This window comes from Halictus rubicundus, chromosome 4 (assembly GCF_050948215.1).
Source record: "Halictus rubicundus isolate RS-2024b chromosome 4, iyHalRubi1_principal, whole genome shotgun sequence".
Classification (NCBI taxonomy): Eukaryota; Metazoa; Arthropoda; class Insecta; order Hymenoptera; family Halictidae; genus Halictus; species Halictus rubicundus.
The window spans coordinates 2,656,781-2,671,715 of NC_135152.1; the positions used below are offsets into that span (position 1 = coordinate 2,656,781).

Below are 14,935 nucleotides of genomic sequence, written 5' to 3' on the forward strand. Positions count from 1 at the left end.
GGGTCAAACGTTCTTTCTAAAAGGGTCCACACGTCTTCCTTTCACTTTGGTAAAATGATCGAAAAATGTTACCACCGAGAGACAAACGGGACAGAGCCGACTACCGTGGCTCTCATATTTGCTTGTGGACAGCTGTCGTGAAGTGAAAAGATACTCCTCGGAAAGCTTATCGAAACAAATGACTAAAAAAAAAAATAAACATGCTCGATTGTGTAGGTGAATCAATTTAAAAACGTTTCGAATAATGTTAGATAAGGTCTGATTAGATCCACATTGACAGCATTACGCTAGAATCTCTCTGGCGACCATCTCCGAGAATTTCAAGACTGCGAGTGCGGTGAAGAGGGGAACGCTTGCTCGCGATTCGAAGAAGGTTGGGAGACACTGGGTTAACAGGTTAGAATCTGGCAGCTTCTGTTCTCCCCTGTACCCACGTGCCCTCGCAATTACTTTTCCGGCTGCTCGTAAATACTGTCGGCCGTATTTTCCGCGCGTGCCGCTGCACCGTCGCGCTTCGTGCAGCTGTGTCTCACGGCTCCCCACGCGGCGCATTATTTTTAATCCGAATCTTCGCAGAATGTCCCGCTAGTAAATTGTCGGGAACCGTCCGCTGGAAAAACAGACGAGATTCCGATATATCGTGAAAGCTGATACGAACGCGCGAGAAGACCGTCTTCCTCCTCGAGGTGAATAACCGTGAACAACTGCGCTCGTAAAGCCTTCGCTCTCCTGGCCGCGTTTAACGGCACCCCTGCGCGGTCCATGGCGTTCCTTCTTCGCCGAGACCTTATGCGGGAGTTCCTATACGCTTGCAATATCGTGAACGCACCGTTTGCGCGCGGATAATTGATTCCGCGAGCGGCAAACTATCATCGTTGAAAATCTGTGATGTGATTTGTGTATCACTTTAAGAAAATCAGATTAATTTTATGCGCGTCGCCGTTTACAATTACAACGCATAGACTGATATCAGGAGAATTTATAACCGGTTCTGTGACAATAAATTTTTCATATTTCACCAGGTAGGCTGTTGTTGAAACAAATGCTGGCTGGCGAAGACCGTTGCACCGTTGGTTCCGACTTTTCCTCGACTCTGTTTCTTCTATGACCGTGTTCGATCATTGGACAGAGTTGAACGTCCATCATCCCCTAACGGTAAGGGTAACGATCGAGTTCTCCGGGCAAGGGAAAGTGCAGGAATCGCGGAATCGCGTTAGACGGTTAGAGAGACCGCCTAGGTGTGTATACACCGTACGGTGCACCCGTGTATAAACGGCCCCCTATTTTTAGCTAGGCCCGTGTCGGATTTCCTGTACGCTTGATACAGTGTAAACTCGGTGGTGCGTATCACTCTTCGGCCCGATAGGATGGGACGGGACGGGACGGGATGGAATGGATGGATGGTGGTTGCCATGCCTACGTTTCTCCCTCGACCCCGTCGCAACGTCCGTCCGTCTGTCCGTGCTTGCACGTTCGATACCTGTGCTTGCTTTTCCTTCTCCTCGCAAGCCCGATGCCACCGCCGCGAGACACCTTCTGCTGCCGTTTATAGCTTTATCATGGGCTTCTGGTTTCGCCGACTCCGCAACCTTGCTGTGACCTCCCTCTCCTATTCGCACAGAGTCACTCTGCTTCTTATCTCCGACTTGGAAGTGCCAGACATTCGCTTATGAACAATTCTTCTAATTCGTCTATCGTTAGCCTGGTAGTCGGATATTTCGAGCAGACTCTGCTCTTCACCCGTTTGCATTATTAACGTGTATAATATACGCTTTATTTTCCTCTGTTCTAAAACAGTTAATTTATGCATACGTGAGAATATGTGGAGACTTTTTCAAGGAAGCAGCATATTTTTAATTTGCTCCCGCCTGTTAGAATCAATGCAAACAATTTTGCAGAAAAATCCGCAGTCGTCTACACGTCGGTATCGGTGTGTCTTCTAACTCCTGACGAGGCTGCATGCTTGCAAAACGTTGCAGAAGTCATTCGAAAATGGCTTGCAGCTCGGGCGGCAAGAACTCTACAATAATACCGCGTCGTGAAAGAGCCAAAAATTTCTGATAGGGTACCCGAACACGTTCCGTCAACGTCCCCGGTGCATCGACCAACCAGGTTTCCCACGTCGGACGCAGAAAACATTGTTCAACCAGTCGGCTCCATAAAGTCGTGTTCCCAGTGGTCACGCGCGCGTTCGTTCCAGGAATACGAAAGCTTTTTTAACGAATTTCGACGGTATATTCGAGTATCCTCGGACACGCTAACGTATTCCCTGTGTCGCACCAATGTGCGTAGGTAGCTGGAGCCGCGTTTCGCCTCTCAATCGCGCCACCCAGCCCTTCGAGCTTCCGCTCAATTCTCTATGGTGCAGGTTTACGCGCTTGCGTAATAATCCCGCGGCCCTGTAGGGAAACACTTTCCTCTGCTCGATAAAGACCGCCCTGGGAACCGCGAGACGAGATCTCGCAGGAAACCGCCCACTCTAGAACTGTTTCGCAGGTCCAAGAATTTCTGTGTGGGCCTCTAAAACTTTCTAACTGGTCCTACAATCTTTGTACAGGCCTGTACAATTTTTTAAGGGCCTCTACAATTTGTTAGCTGGCCCTACAATTTTTGTAAGGGCTCCTAAAATTTTTCTATCGGTCCTACAATTTTTGTAATGGCTTCTACAATTTTTCTATAGATCCTATAATTTTTTTAAGGGCTTCTACAATTTTTCTATAGGTCCTACAATTTTTTAAAAGGCTTCAACAATGTTTCTATAGGTCCTACAATTTTTGTAATGGCTTCAACAATGTTTCTATAGGTCCTACAATTTTTGTAATGGCTTTTACAATTTTTCTATAGGTCCTACAATTTTTTAAAAGGCTTCAAGAATGTTTCTATAGGTCCTACAATTTTTGTAATGGCTTCAACAATGTTTCTATAGGTCCTACAATTTTTGTAATGGCTTTTACAATTTTTCTATAGGTCCTACAATTTTTTAAAAGGCTTCGACAATGTTTCTATAGGTCCTACAATTTTTGTAATGGCTTCAACAATTTTTCTATAGGTCCTATAATTTTTGTAAGGGCTTCTACAATTTTTCTATAGGTCCTACAATTTTTTAAAAGGCTTCAACAATGTTTCTATAGGTCCTACAATTTTTGTAATGGCTTCAACAATTTTTCTATAGGTCCTATAATTTTTGTAAGGGCTTCTACAATTTTTCTATAGGTTCTACAATCGTTGTAAGGGCTTTTACTATTTCTCTATAGGTCGTATAATTTTCCTAAGGGCTTCTACAATTTTTCTGTAGGTCCTACAATTTTTGTAGGAGCCTTTATAATTTTTCTATTGAACCTACAATTTTTCTACAGGTCCTAGAATTTTCATAAAAGCCTCCAAAATGTTGTAGCCGGTCCTACAATTTTCCAAGGAGTCTTTATAATTTTCCTGTGCATGTGAACATCCTAGCCGAAGGAAATACGCTTGCTTTCTTGCCCGGACGTGTCTCGCGGTGACCCCTTTAGAACAGCGATCCACCTTTTGTGCGCCGGGAACCGCGGAAATTGCTTTTCCCCGGAAAACGGTGCCTTGCGTCGCTCGCAGCGACGTGCAACGTCATTTTATTCGTTGTTTGAACAGCTGAAGTAGTTGTTCGCGATCGAGCTTAGTTAGGTTATAACAGCGTTGTTATGTAAGACACGGGTTCGTTTGTTTGACGGAAAATCGAGAGGAAAGCATCCGTTCGAAGGTACTCGGCTGAAACACGATCGTACAAATAAGCTTCGTTACGATAGAATATCGTTCGTTACGTAAGGTAAGCGTTTGTTTGTTTCATTCACTAAAAAGATGAGAATATGCGCATTCGCGTCTCTGGCGTAAGTGGGACGTTTAGATTGCCGGAGTGGTGTGTGTTTCTGACGGAAATGGGTACGCGTCTAACTCTCGTTTGTAGCAATCGGCAGAACATTTTTGCCATATCTTCAACAGTACCGTGGGAAAAACAAAATCGACAATTTAGCAGCGATCTTGGAGACGTAAGCGACGCACAGTGGGGTTTTTGGCCCGAAAAGCCGGAAAAAAATATTTAAGCGTTATATATAGGCTCAGTGCCATAATGTAGTAGGTCGTTGAATTCGTCTTAACATCAGCTATAACATTATGAAATCAAAAATATATCTTAACAGTTAAAAAAATTAAATTGATCCTCACTTTCTATAAAAAAAATTTTTTTCCGAAATTTTATGTATTGAAATGTGTAGACATATGAATACTGTTTATCTTTTGTTCGAACCTTTTTTTCCTCAAATTATCGGAAATCCTTGAAAAATCGTGGCGATTGTAGAGTACGAGCACCGAAAAGCTGGAAAAAGTATTTTTACACGTAAATTATGATAAAATGATGTAAATTATTATTTTAATACAAAATATGTAGATCATGAAATGTTTTAATAAGTACCATTATTACCATTAATTTTCATCAGAAATACATACACATAATAATACGCTGACTAAAAGAAAAGGAACAGTATTTAAACATACACTAAACTAATGCACATAGTACTAATAATAATAAAAATATAAAACAAAACGTAAACTGAATAAAAACTAAAATATAGTACAGAAGAATGGGAAAAATGCTTTGGATAACTCATTCTGAACTGTCTGACAACACAATTTCAACTGAATTCAAATGGAAGTAGAGTCGATGTCTTATCTGGTGCATCACATATACATCCGAGTACCAATAATGTAATCAGTTCCGTAGGAGAATCTGTTAAAGTTTCGCGGAGGCCCAACGAAGCCGAACGTATAGGCGTACGTAAAACACTTCTAAACGCTAATACTAAATTAGCTATAAAACGTCAATCCGGACAAATCCGGAACCAAACTTTATTAGCTTGGAATCACAAATCTCTACCGAATATAATGAGACCAAAAAGACCATCGGGACTCACTCAGAACCATAATAAAATCGTCAATGAAGTCTTATAATTGTAAAAATAATTTCTGAATTATTGATCATTTACAAATATTAATAACTTGATAAATAAGTATAATAAAAAAATGAAAACAGTCTGAAAGCGTAATCCATACTTACCTAAAAGATATCCATAATGCAAAAAATTACACAGCTTTTTTAAAGCATGTACAAATCACTCGTAAATGTACGATATGTTATAGCATGATTGGAATGGCAATACAAGTCATAGAATCTCTTGATTTTCGATTAAGTTTAGAGATCCATAAACTTACAAATGAATAAAAAAAATTTAGTACATTGTTCTCCACACATTCAACAACTTCGAGCAATAAAAAAATTACAGTTTACGTTAAATTTTTGAAATTTACTTTTTCCGGCTTTTCGGGTCAAATACCACACTGTGCGACGATAGAAAAATTTATGAAATTTTTTAAATCGAGAGAAATAACGTATCTTCGACATTTTCCAACTCGAAGAATTTCGTCCGAGATTCCAGTCTCGTTAGGTTTAACAAATTTGATATAATTAGCGCGGATAGAAGCGAACTAATTTGCACTATCGGTAACACGGAGTAACGGGAAATTATGGGATTATTTCCGACAGGAAACGTCGATCGCAAGGCGAAGGGACAAGCAGAAATTCGAAGCCGAGTCTCGGGCAAATGGGAAACGACGGTTTCGCGAAGATAGATTGGACCCCGGCTATTTCGAGGTGAGGTTGACGGGCCGGCGCGGGTAAAAAAGTGTGACGTTAATTAAAGGCTTGACATAAATCGCGGCGAACGCCAAAATGCTTTTCTCCGTTAGCGATGCGACGCGACGTGGCTACTGCATTTCAGTTTCACGGCAGGTCGCCGCGCGATACGACTTTGTTTCTCCTGGAATGAACATGACGAGCATACCCCGCTTGCCGGATGGAATAAGGCAACCATAACTGCTTCGATCGTGTCTCGGACCACGGTAGGATATTGCGTCCGTCGCCGTGTGGCGTCCCCAGAAATTTCACGGTAAATTTTTGAACGGCGCGTTGCAACACCGAGCTCCCATTAGCAAACCGTTTCTACAGAACAAAGGGAACAATGAACGTTCCCGTGAAAAATGCTAACGTGTAATTGAAGAGCGTTGCCGTGGAGCAGGAGAGTGATAATGGGAGTACAGATGTTCTGATAACGAAAACAGAATAACCAATTCGGCTCAAACTAGACTGCTAATTTCTATGCAAAATAGAAACTGTTTGCATCGATTACAAGACATTAGGAACCTATTTCTTGTCCAAAATTGAGCCCACCCATTTTTGTCACGGGTGCGTGAAAGTTCTTATAACTAGACCGCGGATCTTTATACAAAATAAAAAATATTTGCATCGATTGCAAGACACAGGAGCGAAATAAAAATTTCTTTCTTCTTTTAACTATTTTATTAAGCTAAAACCAACATGCTGGTGCCCTTAAATCTTCTTAATATGTCCACTGCTTTAAATTGTGCTCACCCATTTTTGTGATAAATGCATCAAATCCGCAGTGTACTTATAACCGAGGTAAAGAGACGAAAACGAACAAAATTCTGCGGTAGATATTCTCCGAATTTCGTGAAATTGGAACTGGATTTCCGTCTCGTCTCGAAGCAATCTGCCTCGCTCGATGGGAGGCTTCTTTTCGAGGAGATTACCAGCGAAGAAAAATAAAAGAGATCGTCCCCGATCGCTCGGATAGTCTAGACGAGGTGCAGAAGCGAGCAGAGCCGAGTAGAAGCGCTTGTGTAGCAAGCAGACGCTGTTATTTAACGCTGCAGCTATTTCCAGGTGCGTGCGTCGTCGACGGTGTCGAGTGCTACTCACCGACGAGCTACGACGCCACTCGTGCAGCCTTTACGCCACTTAATCTCCTTTCACCCGGTCCGTCGAAACGAGTAATTTTTCAGTGGCACTCGTTTTACTCTCGTTTTCGACCTGCGTTTACCGGAGCCACCGGTTCGCGGGATTTTCGCCTGCGCATCTGGAGCAGAACCCGAATTTCGGATTCTCTATCGGATTCGCGCTCGAATAAATTGCACGTAGTACGACGAATGACACGGTTTCGCTTTGCACGGAAAGTCTAAAAAAATTCGACTATTCCACAGGGTGTCCCGGGTTTTAATGGACAAACTTGGGCAGCATATCCTACAAGTGGAAATAAGAAAAAAATGTTATTTGAAGTTTGCTCAGAAACGCTTTATTGCAAAGTTATAAACAAATAAAGTTAGAATCGATGACGGTGGATTTTACTTTACTGAACATTGAAAGGTCGTCCTTTGGCGCAAATACGAGCTTGACATCGATTTTTCATGGAGCTTATTACAGAATAAATTTCTTCCTTATTTTGTTGCATTTCAGCAACGGAGATATTAATCCGTTGCTTTAATTCTTCACACGAAGTAACTTCTGCACAAAATCCGTAGATGAAATGAATATCAGCGTATTCCTCATTTGAAAACACTCCAGGCATTTTCACCACGTATTCTTGATCTAACTGGTCGTTGACACTAACTGCAAATCATATCAAAATAGTAAACATGACATGAATAGACAAATAAGATAAACGCGTTCGACCTTTCAATGTTCAGTAAAGTAAAATCCGCCGTCATCAATTCTAACTTTATTTGCTTATAACTTTGTAATAAACCGTTTCTGAGCAAACTTCCACTTGTAGGATATGCTCCCCAAGTTTGTCCATTAAAACCCGGGACACCCTGTATAACATACGTCCCCTATTAACACGTTGCGAACGTCATGCGCGACACAATTCGTATCTTTGAAAAGTAATTTTGTTCGTGAAATACAGTCGCTTGAACGGGATCGGAGCGGAAATTGTGCTCGGAATTCTTACCTGTCAACGATACATTTGCTTTCGAATAGGAACTATTCGAGCTGGAAGAACATTCTAACTATTAGAATTGTGTATTTAAAAATCGTAGACAAAATAAATACGCGTAGATCCGAATATTTTCGGACCGGTTGCTCGCCCTAATATTTATCCGAGGTTTGGAAAAGTAGTTTCCAGGAGTGAAACCCGAATGTGTGAACTTCAGGTCGTGAAACACGAGGAAGCTGTAGCTACTCGGAGAACCCTGACTGGTTCTACGTGACTCTTTTCCATGATCACGGCAACCTTTCTCCTATTCCATTACCCAAAACTACGCTCTCCCTTCTCCGGATACTCTTTATTTAATCGTGAAACGGAACTCTTCCCTTCCGCCCCTTGGCATTTCTTCGTAGAAAAGAAAATTGCGCCGGTAATAATTTAACAAGCGTTCAACCTGCCCGGACCCTTTCTTCTGTACTTTCGAGTGCTTTTCGCGAGACTGTGCACGATAAATAAAATAAAACGATTAAATAAAAATCGATTTGCTCTCTTACCGATTTCAATCGCTTAAAAATAGGGTGACCTTATAGTCCAGAAATTTCTCTAATAAATGCATAAAATTCACGGTTTACCAATACCGATATTAAGAGCGTCTATTAGAAAACACGCCACCAGAGAAATGTTTGTTACATCACTGGAATATTAAGCGCGTTATCAGCGACGCGTTATCGGTACTAGGAACACAATCACGCGAATCGAAAATACTATCAGCGAACGCCATAACGCGCGATAGCAGTCTGCAATTATAGTGGACGGGGATAATCGAGTTAGTTCGATAGGCCCATCGAATCGAAAGGAACGCGCAACCAGTTTCGGAACCGTTTCGAAGCAAAAGCTGTCGGTGATTTTCCGATTAATCAGAGCGTTAACCGATGCGCACGCCGAGGACGAGGAAGTATGCTAATGATCGTTACCGAAAAGAGCATTTTCACTGGAAACTATGTTAAATCGTGACGGCGGCGGCGGACGTCGATGCATCGCACGAAGGGGTGGGAGGGGGGACAATTCCCCATCGCGAATATAATCGCGAGCGCGCGGAACAATCGCGATTATCGCGATCGCGAGGCTTCTGTTCGGCACACCGGTGTTCAAATTGGATCTCGTCCAGCCGGCGAAGTTTCTCCGAGACGTTCTCGCGCCGCTAATCAAAGTTTCCTTCGCCTAATTACTATTTCGAGCCGGTACGACGGTGGCCGAGATCGCGAGACATGCAAAAAGTGATCGAGATAACAGAACCGTCTATTTGTAATCGAAATCTTCGCAAATCGAGTGGAGTAGAGTATGGGACGCTATTGCTGAAAATGAAATGGGTAATTCTCCCTTTGTTTTTTTTTCTTTTTTAATGAATTTAACCAAACAAACTCAAAACCATATTTCTTAAGAGTATCGACACTGAACCTACACTGCTGTTGATGCAATTACGAGTTACTTTGAGAGGACCATGAAATCTGGAAAGGCACGACCTTGGGAAAAGATTGTTTCTCGTCGCAACATTTATCTTTTCGGAATACAAAGTCCACCGGCGGTATCTGATTGGTGAGTCTAGTCTCGAAGGGTTTCTTTACCCGTTAACAGGCAAATAGATAAATAATTGTAACGCTGATAATTTCCGAGGACCGCCGTACACGTATCGTCGACGAGATGGCGTAATCTCGACGAGGAGATTACCAGCCGATGATTTCACGCGAAATCGGAAGAACGAGAGCGCTTTCTCGCATTCGAGGATCGACCAACAGAGTTTCTGTCTCTTTCGACGATCCGAGGGGAATCCCTCAACGTCTCCCGACCATTGTCCGAGAGCTATAGATCATCAACGGAAACGGGATACAAACTCGGAGAAAGCGATAATTAACACATTGATGACCGCGCGCGCTCGCGCTCCGACAGCGAGCACTCTCGCTTACGGCTTGCTGCTCTTTTCGCACGAATTGTGTATAACACACCTGTCCGGAGAAACGTTGCGGGTTCGCGTTGGTGGTCGTTGGAATTACTGCAACGTCAGCTGGTTAAAGGATATCAATGTTTCTCGGCTTCGCTCGCTCGAGAGCGGCAATCTTCTGGATCGTTGCCCCTGTTAGAAATGATTCTGTAATCGTTACGAATGTTCAGGGAACGTATTTCTAGAGGAAAGCGAAATTTGGTCTAGTCATTTAAAAGCAAACGAATCGGTGAAAGAGCAGCAATTTCCCATATGTATTTATTATACCGAACTTGCAGTAGAAAAATACAAGGTTAAAGAACTACTCGGCATCCGCACGTTTTAAATTTTCAATTTTCATTTCACCAAATAAATTACTTTGATTTTATGGCATTTTCGGGGCCGATGCTTTGACAGTCAAACTGTTCAATGAATTAATGAAATTCTATTTTTATGACAACGCTTCTTAAAGAAAATGAACGCCAACGTGGACAGACACACGGTTGAATTGGATCAGTGTGAAAACCGTTACGAAACGTAATCACGTCTCATTAAGCTAACCACACGAGAAGAGCATCTGATGTCGTGTGGCCAACGCTTGCACCGCTTGAAAGTCTGAACGATTGCACCGCTGTGATTTCGGGCGCCGATTGCAGCTAACAACCCAGAAATCGAATTTCCCGGTGTGGGCCGCAGCTTTACTAATCCACGCCGTTTGCGAGGGTGAAATCTGCTTTGGGGTGGCCCGCAAGGGTGCTCGACCGAAGAGGGACGCGCGCTTAGGCGATCCGTGTCCTATTACGTGTTGCATCTCGAGATTTACGACGCATCATCCGCTGTTGTGGATCCCTTAGCTTCCGTGACCCCAAAGACCCAGTGATACCGCAATTATTTTCGCAAGGGATTCTGCCATCTTACAAATGCACTACTGTACTTCCACCACTATCTTCGCCTAACATGTCGGGCATTCCTTGGTCGATTGCTGGACAACGCAGACTTCGCAACGTTTTAACCAGTTAACTGCGTTCGATCAATTCAAAACTCTGTTGCGGTGCGGTTGACGTTAATCAATTGTTAATTTCTTATCGAATAAAAATGTAGGTAATTCTTTCTCATTTTGCTTCACTTTTTTCGTAAAATTTATAATAGCGGCATTTGGCCTGCGTTCGACGTGTACACATCGTCATCGTGAGAGATTTTTAAAGTTAATCTCCGCAGTTAACTGGTTAATTACAGCTTGGATTTTCATCGTTTCCGATAAAGATTGACGCGCGACAGAGAGCGTTCCTCGATTTATTAGAAGCGCAGATAATGACGAAAGGATTAAGGAGTGCTCGTAACGTCCGAAGCTCGTGACAGTGTCTGTTGTTATTCGCGAGTAGGACATTCGAGAGCAGGTGGACACAGTCGATCAAAAATCCCGCTATCTCCTGGAGTCGTCGATCGATAGCATTATCGCGTGGCAGATGTGCGGCGGTTCGTTGACCCCGCGGAAACGAGCGCGTCGCTGCAGCCCAACGCGGAACAAAGAATTCCAGGAGAGCATCGAGACCTGGTTCGGGTTGACCCGAGCCGAGCCGTGCCGAGCGGAGCCGGACGACGGTCGCACAGTTTGTCACTGCCAAGGTCCCATAGGATGCGCCGATGCACCGGCTGCACCGACCATCCGGCACGGCAGTGATCTACGTCGGCTGGACCGGTGTCTCCGTCGAGCAGCCGCGTTGTCAGAGCCGGGAGAAGACAAGCCGAGAGTCGATCGAGTCGAGGCCAGACGAGACCAGGAACGTGACCTGCGAGCCAACTAGCCGATGCACCTCTTCTTCGTCGGCTAGCCAAGGTTAAAATAATCGCCGTTGCTGAAAAGAAGCGGCAGCTTCTTCTCAGCAGACGCCGACTATTGCGCCTCGGGCTCGCAGGACAAGACGCGCGAGAGACGTGGAAGATGCTACCCTGAAACTGCAGTGCTTCGAACATTGTCGAAAATTGTGGTTGCGTTCACCAGCTTCAACTGTACATTATATACTTTACATAACAAAGTTGCAGGTGGCAAAAACAATATGACATACAAATCATTTGTACTCGTAGTGCAAATTTCGGATAACTTTTCCTCGATAATTTTAGCCCTTCAACGTATCATGTATCGGTCACTAGCCTACTGCTAGTGTTCCTGATTTCTCAACATTTTTCATTTCTCGAGAAATGAGAAATAAGACTATATTTATCGATCATTCTCGAGAATTCCCGCGAATTTTGAATAAAATAAAAAAATATTGGGAAACTTTTATCAAACTTTTATAAAGTGAAACATTATGCTCTTGTTTTGAAATGACTTCTTAAGAAACATAATGCGTCTAATGTGGAATCAGACAATCTACTTCTTTTTTTTTGTAACAAAATCTGTAGCTTTAGAAAAGTTGCTGAAGATTGGGTGTCCTTTCTCCAGTGGACTCAAAAATTTGGATTTCCTTTGTTAGAGTCCGGAATTTATTTTCTTCTGCCGCTAAACTATTGACACTAAATTCTTGAAAGCTGTCTGCAATTTCTAATTCTAACTGTTTTTCCTGTGATAGTTCCTCATTCTGAGAATCTGAAAGTTTTTCACTATTTTCATAAGAATCATTGTTATATTTTCAAAAAAGTCTGCTTAGAATTTGTTTTGCCATTTTATACATATCTGCCTTGGATGTTAAATAAAAAAATGTATCTTCTGAATCTTTTGGCAGAGATTCTGGATTATGCAGATATTTCATAAGGGATACAAAGATCTTGTCTCTTCTTTTAGATATTTCTTCTTTAATAACAACAAGAAACTCATTACTTACTTCAGTATTCAGTTTTTCTAAAGTTTTAAATAAGAATTTAAGAATTTATATGTTATAAAATAAATGAGATTCATAAGAATTTTCCTAGATTTACATCTCTCGAGAAATTCTCGAGAAGGAACACTACCTACTGCCTTGCAATTTTAAAATTTGCGTCCTGCAGAGTCCTTTTCCGCGCAGATCATATTAGGAGGGCCTATAAGTAATCAATTATTTTGAAATCTAAAACAAACTGTGTAGTAAATTCAGGTTTTCATTTCTTAATTTATTATATAATCTTCATAATTATCAAGGACAGTTTGCCATCTTTCTTGCAAATTTTCAATCCCCCTCTTATAGAAATCCAGGGTTCGTGAAGCAAAATATGACTCAATGTGCCTCCTTACATCTTCTACAGAAGTGAATGTTTTATTTCTTAAATAATGCTCCAGAAATCTGAAAAGATGATAGTCAGAGGGAGCAATATCCGGTTAGTACGGGGGGTGAGGTAAAACTTCCCATTGCAATTCTTTGATTTTTTCCTGAGTGAGTTTCGCTGTATGGGGCTTGGCATTGTCAATTTGCAGTATTACACCTTTTCTGTGGACTAAAGATGCCCTCTTGTTCAATAGTTCTGAATACAGCCGTTGTAATTGCCGACAATACAACTCAGTAATAACTGTTTCTCCAAGTTTCAACAACTTACAGTAACACCTTTCTAAGTGATAAGCTAGGTTTAGGGGTTGATATGGCGGTTTGATTTGCAGAAAGTCATTGCTTGGAACGCTTTATGTTATCATAAAGAATCCATTTTTCATCTCCGGTAACGATTCTGCTAAGAAATGGATCTCTACGAAATCTGGATAGCAATGAAGTGCAAACTGATCGACGAATATTCTTGTTGGTCTCAGATAATTGCCTTATTATTAATAAGGCAATATTCCTTGCCTATATGCCTTTCCCGTTTCGTGTAGGTGCCCTTGTATAGTTGACCACGTGGACCCAAGGCTTGTCGATAATTCTTGTATACTTAATTTTGGATCAGCTTCCACTAGAGATTTTAGGGTGTCATTATCAAATTCAACTGGTCGTCCACTTCGAGGCCTGTCAGAGAGATCATAATCACCGGCAGCAAACCTTCTGAACCAACGTTGACACTTGTTGACCTTCAATACATCTCCATAAACATCGCAAATTTTCTTTGTTGTTACCGTTGCATTAAATCCCGCAGGAAAATGAAAAAGTATGCAATGACGAATATGATCCTCGCAAGGTACGGACGCGGCCATTTTATTACAGGGTTGTAAAAAGCAATTATACTTTTCAGAATATTTAGAGGACAGGCTGCTTTACCGAAAACTGTAAAAGAATACGTGCTTCCTCTTCAACGATCGGTACAGAACTAAAGGCAAAACGAATTTTTTGCAAATAATTGATTACCTATGGTTACTCCTAATATCACTAAATATCTGCATAATCTCGTCAGCTCATAACCAGCGCGCGCTAGATTGAACCTGTCTCTTTTCCAGCGAAAAATGAAAAGTTGAGGCACGTAAAACCATTTTTCGCCTATTTTTGTCGGTAACGTGGTCACTCTACCTTATCGCGAATCTCGGAGTCTTGGCCCTTCACAGGAAAGTTAGTATGAAAAACTCGAATCGATTCTTCTGGGCTCGTTCTGGGGAACAGATGTGGGCGCCGAGATTTTCGCGAGCGTGTAAACTGGTGGCGGCCGGTTGTCCTATAAAAGCAGCGCGGTCGAGAGAGCAGATCAAAGGCGTCGGCTAACCAAGCTGTTAGCCGCTCGACTGGCAATCGGTCTCTCCCCTATGGGACCTTGGCAGTGACAATCGGCGGTCGTGTACGCCTGTCTATCTCTGTTCTCATAGCTCGGCAGCAGCAGCAGCGGTTTCTTCGACGCGGTCGTCGATTTACCGCCTCGTTACGCAACGAGACGCAACGAAACTTCGGAACTCGCGAGGCTTCTAATCGCCCTCGTTAACTATGCTCCTAGGATGCGATTCAATCCCTGCCGCCTCCGTCCCTTTTCCTATTCGATCAATCTGCCGAGCATCTCCGGAAGCGTGTTCTGCTTAGAAATCGGAAGCTGGTAACCAGCGAGCTGCGGGACGTCCGATTTAACTCTAAATCAATTTTTAATCACATTTTTATGCGTCTTTAATGGACATAGTGAAGTTTTTAAGCTATTCGATTGATTGTAACTGAATATTGAACGCGACGCTAAAATCGTTGCTGTTTCACCTGTTTACCTTCTTACACGATAAGGAACAATTGAAGCACACCCCATATGGTCTCCGTCTATGTGTACATTAACTTTGGATTGACGACAA

At 42.5% G+C, this 14,935-nt stretch overlaps 1 protein-coding gene across 7 annotated transcripts in view; it reads left to right on the forward strand.

Moving 5' to 3' along the window:
• Wdr62 (WD repeat domain 62) overlaps window positions 1-14,935 on the forward strand; it is a 166,436-nt gene that overhangs the window by 24,138 nt on the left and 127,363 nt on the right. Inside the window, exon 2 of one of the 7 annotated variants that reach the window (XM_076786276.1) lies at window positions 5,570-5,677. The exons of the other annotated variants lie outside the window; for them this stretch is intronic. The gene's annotated coding sequence lies outside the window, so the exon portion shown is untranslated. The remainder of the gene's footprint in view (window positions 1-5,569; window positions 5,678-14,935) is intronic. 7 annotated transcript variants of the gene reach the window in all.